The sequence below is a fragment of the Podarcis vaucheri genome (genome assembly GCF_965113315.1).
Source record: "Podarcis vaucheri genome assembly, chromosome: 1".
In the NCBI taxonomy this organism is placed as follows: domain Eukaryota; kingdom Metazoa; phylum Chordata; class Lepidosauria; order Squamata; family Lacertidae; genus Podarcis; species Podarcis vaucheri.
The window spans coordinates 17,112,861-17,124,811 of NC_138759.1; the positions used below are offsets into that span (position 1 = coordinate 17,112,861).

Genomic DNA, 11,951 nt, shown 5'->3' on the forward strand with positions numbered 1-11,951 from the left:
CATGGACCAGAGCACGCCAGGCACGCCTGTCTTCCACTGCCTCCCGCAGTTTGGTCAAACTCATGCTGGTAGCTTCGAGAACACTGTCCAGCCATCTCGTCCTCTGTCATCCCCTTCTTCTTGTGCCCTCAATCTTTCCCAACATCAGGGTCTTTTCCAGGGAGTCTTCTCCTCATGAGGTGGCCAAAGTATTGGAGCCTCAGCTTCAGGATCTGTCCTTCCAGTGAGCACTCAGGGCTGATTTCCTTCAGAATGGATAAAGGTAAAGGTACCCCTGCCCGTACGGGCCAGTCGTGTCCGACTCTAGGGTTGTGCGCCCATCTCACTTAAGAGACCGGGGACCAGCGCTGTCCGGAGACACTTCCGGGTCATGTGGCCAGCGTGACGAAGCTGCTCTGGCGAGCCGGCACCAGCGTAGCACACGGAAATGCCGTTTACCTTCCCGCTATAAAGCGGTACCTATTTATCTACTTGCACTTAGGGGTGCTTTCGAACTGCTAGGTGGGCAGAAGCTGGGACCGAAAGACGGGAGCTCACCTCGCTGCGGGGATTCGAACCGCCGACCATGCGATTGGCAAGTCCTAGGCACTGAGGTTTTACCCACCGCGCCACCCACGTCCCTTTCAGAATGGATAGGTTTGATCTATCCATTCAAACCTATCCTTCCAACTTTACAATTCTTTTATTCTATTTTGGAAATCCTTGCGACTTCTAAGCACCGTTTAGGCTTCAACTCTCTGCTGTTTTTTTCCTTCTCTACAGCATACCCTCTCCTGAGTATTGGGACTTACCTGCTAACATTGTGAATAGCTCAAGCTATATTTTTGCGATTCAAAGCCTATGGGCCAAGTGATTATTGGAATTCTGTACAAGGAACAGTTGCATCCCAGACCAGCATCCTGCAAAGATATTTCTCCTTGATTTGTGTTCTTTTATTAAAATGCCACTTTGACGAAAATCCACAATAGAAGTAGAATGCATTTCTGGCTTTTGCTTTAAATCCCACACCAACTTTTAAGCTGTCTCTCTCCCAAAAATATAACTTCAAGATAGAAGTGTTTTTTTGTTTAAACCACAGAGCCTAGGACTTGCTGATCAGAAGGTCGGCGGTTCGAATCCCCATGACGGGGTGAGCTCCCGTTGCTCGGTTCCTGCTCCTGCCAACCTAGCAGTTCAAAAGCACATCAAAGTGCAAGTAGATAAGTAGGTACTACTCCGGCGGGAAGGTAAAGGGCATTTCCGTGCGCTGCTCTGGTTCACCAGAGGTGGCTTAGTCATGCTGGCCACATGACCCAGAAGCTGTACGCCGGCTCCCTTGGCCAATAAAGCGAGATGAGCGCTGCAACCCCAGAGTCAGCCATGACTGGACCTAATGGTCAGGGGTCCCTTTACCTTTAATTTCAGTGTAGCCCTGGAGACACAGGCAGCTGTCTTACACGGGGTTAGACCATTGGACCATCTAGAACAGTCCTATCTACGCCAGACCATTGGACCATCTAGAACAGTCCTATCTACGCCAGTTGGCTGCAGGGTTTCAAGCCGGTAACAGAACATTTACAGTAGAGTTGCCACATTTCTTTTCTTTTCTTTTTAGTTTTTATTTATACTTTTCAAGTTTCCACATTTCATTAGTTTTACAATCAATTTAACATTTCATAATTTGACTTCCTTCTCCCTCTTTCTTCGGTTCGTTAATTATTTTTTTAAAAAATATCTTCTGCACATCCAAATTCATTTAATTTGCTCGTTTAATTATCTACTTACTCTTATTGAAATTGCAGGTTTTTACAATAATCCTGCTAATGTTTTTATCTGTTTGCAATTTGTCTGTAAATATTCCAAAAACCATTTTCATTCTTTTATAAAAAGTTTGTTATCTTGATTTCTTATTCTTCTGGTAAGTTTCTCCATTTCTGCATATACCATAAGTTTTTGTCTCCATTCTTCCTTTACTGGGACTTCTTCTTCTTTCCACTTTTCGGCAAGTAGCATTCTTGCTGCTGTAATATGAAATAAATCTTTATTGCTAAAAGTTATCAGCTGTCACAATTGGTTGCTGCTGTAGTAGCATACAGAAAGAAATTTCTATACAATTCAGGTAGTTCTGTCCCTATAATTCCCAAAAGAAAAGCTTCTGGTGTTTTTTTTTTTACAAAAGTTATTTTGAACATCTTTTTCAATTCATTATATATCATTTCCCAGTAAGCTTTAACTTTACTACAAGACAACCACATATGTTAAAAATAACTTTCTTTCTCTTAGGGTTGCCATATTTCAAGAAGTAAAAATCTGATCATATCCTAGATGGGCTACTTTCCCAGAATAACAAAATATAAAGAAACAGAATTGTGTGTTGCCACAAATGCAGCCAGAAAACCATTAATTACACACCAGAGAAGCACACAAACCAGAATAAAGGAAACCACAAAACTCAGCAATCCTATGCAAGACTTACCTAGAAGCAAGTCCTGTTGGACAGAGTAGAGCTTACTTCTGAGAATCCACAACCTCCTGTTGCACCGTCAAATGGTGCTTACTGTTCCTGATATTTAGTCTGGGTCAATCACAGCCTGACTCCCTCCCTCGGCAATCTTTGCGGAGCTTTGGCCCAATGGTTGCCAGTGGATTGAATTAATTAATTTTATAATGAATGATTTTAGAATGTTGTTTATGCTGTACTTTTGTACTGTTTTATTGTTGTTAGCCGCCCTGAGCCCGGCTTTGGCTGGGGAGGGCGGGATATAAATAAAATTTATTATTATTATTATTATGGGGCCTGAGATGGCTGATACTGGGGAATACACTCTTTTAAGTAGATGGGTCCCGAGCTGTTTAGGACTTTGTATACTACTGCTAACACAATGAATAGGTCCTGGTAGCTTACTGGCAGGCAGTCTAGCACTTTCAGGACTGGTGACATATGACCCCATGGAGCTGTCCCACTGACCAACCTAACAGTTGGTAATTCTGTAGTAGCTGCAGCCTCTGAGCTGTCATCATAATGCAAATATATTGGAGGCAATATTAGCTGTAGCAAAAAGGCCAAGGGAAGCCACATATAAAGATGCAATTTATGTTCAGTATGAGTTGAGTAAATTGAGACCCCTCAAATATTAAAAAATAAGAATTGTGTGTCTGGGGGAGCCATATGTAGAATCAGTGGCACATCTGAGCATGAGTACACTATTAGGTTTGGGAAAATTAATTATAACTAACTTGTAACAAATTAATTAGTGGAGGCTGGGCCATTAGGACAAATGGGGCATTGTTGGCCTAAGCTCAGTCTGTTGGCAGCCAGCTGCCAGCTGCCCACTTCCTTACATACAACCAGTCCAGGGGGTGTGGCATTAACCACCAGCTTTCCCCTCCTCCTTAGTCTCAGTGTTGCCGCCTGCAGAGCTTGGCAGGGAGAAGGATGGGAACAAAACCAGAACTGGTAATCTCTGCAGGACATTGGCTCTGCCTCTGCCAGACACTTGCTCTGGCGCCACCTACTGTTGGCCTCCTTGTCTTCCACCCTACCAGTTCCATCAGGCACCAAGCTCCACTGGGATGAATACTAAATTCCAAGTGTTTCTACGTGTGACATCCTTCTGACATGTGCTGCAGCTGAGCTACCTTACCTAAGTTTCAGTTCTCATGCCCTAGAGTCCTGCACATCTATCCCCTGGTTTTGATGAGGCACATGAAGTGAAGAAGCCACCCAGATTTCAAGGTTGTTTTTTTCCATTAAATCTGTGAAATTAATCTAAGCACAACCAAGTATTGTTTTTGGAACCATATTTTGTCCGGTAGTTTTTAAAGCAACCCCATTCCTTTTTTTTAACCTTTTTTCCCAAACAACAACAACTGATTTTAATAAATGAATACAGAATATTTGTTACTTAAGAGAAGTGTTGAAGCCACAAAGAGATAGAGGGAAGGCAACCAATACAGCAGGGATCCAAACTAATTTCCTGGAACAGAAAGAAAGTGACCGTAAAGAAAGAGAGAAAAGTAGGATTAAAAATGTATTTCTTTCTGAGAACATGGTGTATAGAATATTTAAATTAGCATTTGTATCCTTTCAATAATATTGTGCACTAATTCTTTTTTATTATTTTCTTTTTATATTTATATTTTTTTCCTTTGCATTTTCCCCCTTTTTCTTTTTGGATAGCTGATGTAATGTTCAATTTATGCTTTCTTTGTAATTTTTTAAAAAATGCAATAAAGAATTAGAAACAGTTAAAAAAAAATTTCAGGGTTATAATTTATTGTTATCACTCTCTTTCCTTGCCTACTTTCTGAGAAGGCTTCCGCTTACCAGAAATGGTGAGCCATCTCCATCTTGGCAGCAGCAAGAAGGAGTAAAGAGAGGTGATTACCCATAAGGTGACTCATTCAGAACAGCATAACCTCGATCAACTAATGTCTGTGGAAACCCAGGCAGTCAATGCAAGATTTTTTTCCTCCCTGAAGGGACTAAATGGAGAGGAGGAGAGCACGACCTTGCATCCAGTATCGAGGGAACAAAAGAGATGTGGCTTTGCTGAGGCGGTTGTTGTGGCTATTGCTTTATAAATGGCAAAAACAACAGCTGCAAAGTAAAACAAAACATGCTGTTATGGGGTTATGAGGTTCTCCCACCTCAGCCCGCAAGGGAACATTGTTCACATTACCACAAAGAGGTTCAGTGATTTCAGAGCACATTTCTTCCCTCTGTGATTCCATTTGCTTCCTCTGTCCAGGTTTCTGTGTGGGTTGTGTGTGTGTGTGTGTGTCTGAAGCTAGAAACGGTGAATATATATATATATATATGGTATGACTATGGTGTTTAGATGCTTTTTGTAGAAAGCAGCCTATCCTGTCAAGATGCATGAACCGGATTGTAGAAATTTGCTGGGAGCACCCTCCCATATGCAATGCTTGGGACTTTTTAGTTTGGAGAAAAGGTGAAAAAGATGAGAGAAGGTTATAAAATTATGCACAACATGGAAAATGTGGAGAAGAGTTTTTCTTTCTCTCTCATCATGAGAACTCGTGGACATGCAATGAAGCTGAAGGTTGGAAGATTCAGGATGGATAAAAGCTGGAACCTGCACCCATAGGAGGCAGTGATGGCCTCCAATTTGAATGGCTTTAAAAGAGGATTGGACAAATTCATGGAGGAAGAAGAAGAAGAAAAAAAGGAGTTTTGATTTGATATCCCGCTTTATCACTACCATAAGGAATCATAGAATCATAGAATCATAGAGTTGGAAGAGACCACAAGGGCCATCGAGTCCAACCCCCTGCCAAGCAGGAAACACCATCAGAGCACTCCTGACATATGGTTGTCAAGCCTCTGCTTTAAAGACCTCCAAAGTAGGAGACTCCACCACACTCCTTGGCAGCAAATTCCACTGTCGAACAGCTCTTACTGTCAGGAAGTTCTTCCTAATGTTTAGGTGGAATCTTCTTTCTTGTAGTTTGGATCCATTGCTCCGTGTCCGCTTGTCTGGAGCAGCAGAAAACAACCTTTTTCCCTCCTCTATGTGACATCCTTTTATATATTTGAACATGGCTATCATATCACCCCTTAACCTCCTCTTCTCCAGGCTAAACATGCCCAGCTCCCTTAGCCGTTCCTCATAAGGCATCGTTTCCAGGCCTTTGACCATTTTGGTTGCCCTCCTCTGGACGTGTTCCTCCTCCACAACAAACACTCTGTGAGGTGAATGAGGCTGAGAGACTTCAGAGAAGTGTGACTGGCCCAAGGCCACCCAGCAGCTGCATGTGGAGGAGCGGGGAAGCGAACCCAGTTCACCAGATTACGAGTCCACCACTCTTAACCACTACACCACACTGGCTATCAATGAGAGGGCTATCAATGGCCACTAGCAATGATGGCTATGCTCTGCCCTGCACAGTTGGAGGCAGTGATCCTTCCGGATGCCTGTTGCTGGAAACCACAGGAGGGCAGAGTGTTGCTCTCATGCTCGGATCCTGCTCGCAGGTTTCCTGATTGGCCTCTGAATGCTGGACTACATGGGCTATTGGCCTGATCCGGCAGGCTCTTCTGATATCCTCAAATGTTTTAAGCCACTCATTGTGGAATAGCAGCCTATAAACCAATCAAGCAGATGAAAAGAAAGAAATGTAGCTAGAAATTATTTCATGATAGAAATGAGATTTAGGTCTAGATAGACATCTTTGAAAACCCAAATACTTTTTCTACAGAGCTTTTGGTGTTAAATGAATAGTCCCAGTAGCTGATTCTTTGACTGCGACTTCTTATCTCTTTAAAGAACATTCTCGCCAGGGCATACGTGTGTGTGTGTGTGTGTGTGTGTGTGTGTGTGTGTATATATATATATATGCTTTCGTAGATTTTCACGGGTACAGGAATGCAGGTTTTGGTGTCTTCGGGTGTCTTCCCGTGTAAGAGTCGGGGTGTCTGTGCGACGTTTCGACGAGGTCTCACTCGTCATCTTCAGGCTGGTGCTTTCGGCTTCTTGTTACTGGAACAGAGCAGAGTCTGGTGTTTGAGTTCCTATAAATACTGTTGAGGGGTGTGGTGTATAGCCTCCAACGTTCTGGGCAGAGAGGAAGTTCCTAGATTAGTGTGCCTCTTCTTCTTTTGTTCCTTAATTACTTGAGGGATATCTTGAGTGATTTCATGAGTGATATTCTGAATATCACTGGGTGGGTCATTAAGTGTAGATTAGTTGCTAAAGCTTTCGTGTCTTGACCTCTTGAGCTTGTGAAGAGTTTTTCTGAGAAGATGGCTGTCAGAAAAACTCTTCACAAGCTCAAGAGGTCAAGACACGAAAGCTTTAGCAACTAATCTACACTTAATGACCCACCCAGTGATATTCAGAATATCACTCATGAAATCACCCAAGATATCCCTCAAGTAATTAAGGAACAAAAGAAGAAAAGGCACACTAATCTAGGAACTTCCTCTCTGCCCAGAACGTTGGAGGCTATACACCACACCCCTCAACAGTATTTATAGGAACTCAAACACCAGACTCTGCTCTGTTCCAGTAACAAGAAGCCGAAAGCACCAGCCTGAAGATGACGAGTGAGACCTCGTCGAAACGTCGCACAGACACCCCGACTCTTACACGGGAAGACACCCGAAGACACCAAAACCTGCATTCCTGTACCCGTGAAAATCTACGAAAGCAAATATCTCACCTCTACGAGGAGGAAACCTTCCAGCTGACAAAAACCTACGAGAAACTAGAAATCCGAAGAGCCACCATCTTATGTGATCTCCTGTTCCTACGCAACTGCCGAGACAACAACTTAACTCCCACATGCTTCCAACTTAAATTCCACTCTAAAACCCCAGCTACCGAAAGGATCCTGAAACGAACTGAACTATCCCTAATCAGAAACGAAATACATAAGAAAAGATACCTACTAAACCAAACCAACAAAGATCTGCTCACTCTTCACCTCAAACTATGTAACAAAATCCACCCTGCACTCTGGGACAAATGCAAACAACTAGCCGTCTGGAGAGCTGAAACTGAGACCTCACATAAGACAGACAGACACACCAACAAACTCTACAAACTAGAGAAACGCCAGAAGCCCAGCCACCCTCCACAACAACCCATGAAACAAACAGTACATAACATATCAGACAGGATCCTCACCCCAACTGAAACCAAAGTACTCTCCAAAGGTTTCAACTTTGCAGTCGCCCCGAGACGCATCCCCACGGAAAACATCATATGCGGAGTCGAAGCTAGCCTGACCAAAATCGACCCAGATGAAGCCAATAAAATCAGACTTGAAGTCACCAACATCCTCTGCTCCAGCAAACCACCCAGAAGCAATTTACACAAAGAAGAACAGAAAGCACTCACCAACCTGAGGAAAGACAACAACATAATCATTCTCCCAGCAGACAAAGGCAACGCCACTGTTGTGATGAACACATCGGACTACCAAGCAAAACTATCAAATCTACTCCAAGACCCTACCTACCAACCTATAAAAACAGATCCCACCACCTATCTGGAAAAAACCACCAAATCCAAAATAAAAGCCTCTCCTATCAGTGAAGAAATCCAGCTAAGAATCATCCCCAGAGAAAAATCATCCAGATGCCCCAAACTCTACGGTCTCCCCAAGATACACAAAGAAGGAACACCACTCAGACCAATAGTCAGCTCCATAGGCTCACCTCTACAAAATCTCGCTAAATTTCTCGCTAAGCAACTTCAGCCCTATGCAGAATCCATCGCTTCACACGTTACTAACTCCTTCCAGTTCATAGAAACAATAAAGAAACAATACCTACATCCCGATGACCTACTTGTGAGCTTCGATGTTATATCTCTCTTCACTCAAGTGCCCATTAATGAAGCCTTGACAGCCATTCAAAACAAATACAACCCCCCCAAATACATCCTGGACCTGACCAACCACTGCCTAACCAACACGTACTTCATCCACAATGGACAAAGATACAAACAGATAGAAGGAGCACCTATGGGATCACCCCTCTCACCGGTCATCGCAAATTTGTACATGGAACACTTTGAAACCAATGCTTTAGACAAGTCAGAACACAAACCCAAACTTTGGCTCAGATATGTTGACGACACCTTTGTAATTTGGCCACACGGGAAAGAAAAACTAGATAGCTTCCTCACACATCTCAGCAGCCTACACCCCAAAATACAATTCACTATGGAAATAGAAGACAACAACCAACTCCCCTTTCTTGACGTCCTAATCTACAAAAAACCTGATGGCTCCCTAGGACACACTATCTACCGGAAAAAAACACACACCAACCGCTACTTACATGCACAATCACACCACCACCCTGCACAAATAAACTCCGTAGCCAAGACTCTCATCTCCAGAACCAAACGCCTGGCTGACAAAGACCACTTGACAACTGAGTTACAGAATCTCTCAAATGTGTTAATCGCCAATGGATACCAGAAAAACAGGGTTACGAAGCTAATCCAAAAAGAAACACCCCCCAAAAACCAAGACACAGAAGAAAACAATGGCATGGCCCTCCTTCCTTATATCAAGGGCACTACAGACAAAATCAGCAAAATCCTCCATAAACACAATATCAAAACAGCCTTCTGCACCAACCAAAAAATAGCCAATATCCTCAGAAACCCAAAAGACAAAATCCAGCTGGAAAACCAAGGGGTCTATGAAATACCCTGCAAAGTCTGCCCAGCCACGTACATTGGACAAACAAACAGACGAATAAATGCACGTATCGCAGAACACAAGAATGCCGTCAAAAAAGAAGAAAAAACTTCCTCTCTTTTCCAACACATGAAAGAAACAGGACATGAAATTAATTTTGCAGATTCCAAATTGCTCTTTAACATGGAACATCACCACAAGAGAATAATCATGGAAGCCATCGAGATAGAGAAACACCCTCACAACATGAACAAGCGGGACGACACGTCCCGCCTGCCAGACATCTGGAAATTAGCCCTCCCCACAAAAACCGACACCAGAACCAGAGGCACACAGAACGCCGTCACCAATCAACCACACCAGACCCAAACCCAGACCCTCTCCACAGACATATTACAGACTCCATCCAGTAGCCAAACTATAGTGGCACCTCCGGATGCTGCACCCCCCTGCAATCCCTACACAGATCTGGCTGGCACAAGGCACAAAACCATAGCTCGCCCCTATACACGAAGCCAAGCCAGAGCACAACTAAATGCAGCACAGCCATCTTCTCAGAAAAACTCTTCACAAGCTCAAGAGGTCAAGACACGAAAGCTTTAGCAACTAATCTACACTTAATGACCCACCCAGTGATATTCAGAATATCACTCATGAAATCACCCAAGATATCCCTCAAGTAATTAAGGAACAAAAGAAGAAAAGGCACACTAATCTAGGAACTTCCTCTCTGCCCAGAACGTTGGAGGCTATACACCACACCCCTCAACAGTATTTATAGGAACTCAAACACCAGACTCTGCTCTGTTCCAGTAACAAGAAGCCGAAAGCACCAGCCTGAAGATGACGAGTGAGACCTCGTCGAAACGTCGCACAGACACCCCGACTCTTACACGGGAAGACACCCGAAGACACCAAAACCTATATATATATATATATATATATATATATATATATATATATATATATGCTGTTTATTTCTGCCATGTGGGCAGATGCCCACTAGGGACTTCACTGAGCCCACCAGAGCATCCAGAGCATTTAATTTATTCACCCAAACAGCTATCACACAACAATGGTGTGTGCTTATACTTTAGTTCTCACCAACAGAGCCACTGAAGTATTGCAGCATGAATCCAAATCCTTAATTTTCCAGTGGGTTTAAGGGTCACATGCTTCTCTTTTATTTCAGTATGTTTCCCTACGGTTTATATACTGACTTCTTTTTCCTGACGGGTGCCCTCAAGGAGAATTACACTGATTGAAACAACACACCCGCAAAGATAACAAAGCAATACTTCTTAAATAGCAAACAGCAGCAGTTTTGAAAACCACCAGAGAGACAATATTTAATTCAAATCATGCTGGAATAAATGTTGCAATGCCATTCAGGCAGAATGCCACTCACACTTGCGTTTGTGTGCTCTTGCAACATGGGAATGCTTGCGCAAGTGTATTATTTTCACGTATTCCACCTTTCCTGCGTGGTGTTCAGGGAGCACGCAGGGTCAGGGGCGTAGCAAGGGGGGGTGCAGTGGGGGTCGTCTGCCCTGGGTGTCACTACTGAGGGGGGTGATAAAATTCTGGGTGGCACTCACCGCAGGGCCTGCAGTATGCCTGAGCCACGCGTCTCTCCTGGGAGTGATGTGGTGGCTCGGGTGCCTGTAGGCTCCATGTTGCCCCAAACAGTCTGCCCATCACCTCCCTCTCAGCTGTAGGGCAGCTGAGTGGGAGGAGACAGGTAAACTTCTCAGAGGCCCCATGGAGCATCTTGCCCCAGCTTGCCCAGCCCCTGGGTGGCTTGCCCTGCCTCTGGGCACAGGGCATGCGTGCCACCCAAGGGGCCTGAATGGCTTGCTACAATGCTGGGCAGGGTTTCCTCTCCACTACAGTACTCGTGGTTTCGTCCCCCCTGCATTTCCAGATGATCCCAGCTTCTCCTTCCAGTATGAGCATTGACTGTCCTCATGTGACAATTTATTTTCATCCTCGAAGGTCGATGGGTTCAGAAAAGGGCAGCCAAAATGACCAAAAGGATGGAGAGAGACTCCTTTATCAGGAAAGGCCGCAGCTCTTGGGACTTTTTTAGTTTAGAAAAGAGTAAGAGTGCTCACTGGAAGGACAGATCGTGAAGCTGAGGCTCCAATACTTTGGCCACCTCATGAGAAGAGAAGACTCCCTGGAAAAGACCCTGATGTTGGGAAAGATGGAGGGCACAATAGAAGGGGATGTCAGAGGACGAATTGGTTGGACAGCGTTCTCGAAGCTATCAGCATGAGTTTGACCAAGCTGCAGGAGGCAGTGGGAGACAGGAGTGCCTGGCGTGCTCTGGTCCATGGGGTCACGAAGAGTCGGACAAGTCTAAACAACTAAACAACAACAAGAGGTGAAACAATAGAATGTTATAAAATAATGCATGGCATGGAGAAAGCGGATAAAGCTTTCTCCCTCAAAGCACTAGAGCTTGTGGACATTGAATGAAGCCAAATGCTGGAAGTTTTGGGAAAGACAAAAGAAAGCACTTTCCCCATGTAGTGCATGGTTAAACTGTGGAACTCACTTCCACAGCAGCCACTGATGGCCACTACTTGAATAACTTTAAAAGAGGATTAGACAAATTCATGGCTATCAATGACTACGAGCCACAATGACTACGAGCCACAACGGCTCTGTTTTATCTCCACTGTCAGAGGCAGAATGCTTCTAATCTGCTTCTTCTTCCATCTCATCCAGTGCAATCCTATGCATCTCCACTCAGAAAGTAAGTCCTGTTGAGTTCTGTGGGGCTTACA

General features: G+C 44.1%; 1 long non-coding RNA gene across 1 annotated transcript; it reads right to left on the minus strand.

The window, feature by feature from the left end:
* Nucleotides 1–1,810: 1,810 nt before the first annotated feature.
* LOC309531214 lies at nt 1,811–4,578 on the minus strand. The gene is made up of 3 exons (XR_014219143.1): nt 4,307–4,578; nt 3,885–3,956; nt 1,811–2,000 (listed from the first exon to the last, which is right to left on the minus strand). It is a non-coding gene; the product is annotated as an uncharacterized lncRNA (long non-coding RNA).
* Between the last annotated feature and the right edge of the window lie 7,373 nt (nt 4,579–11,951).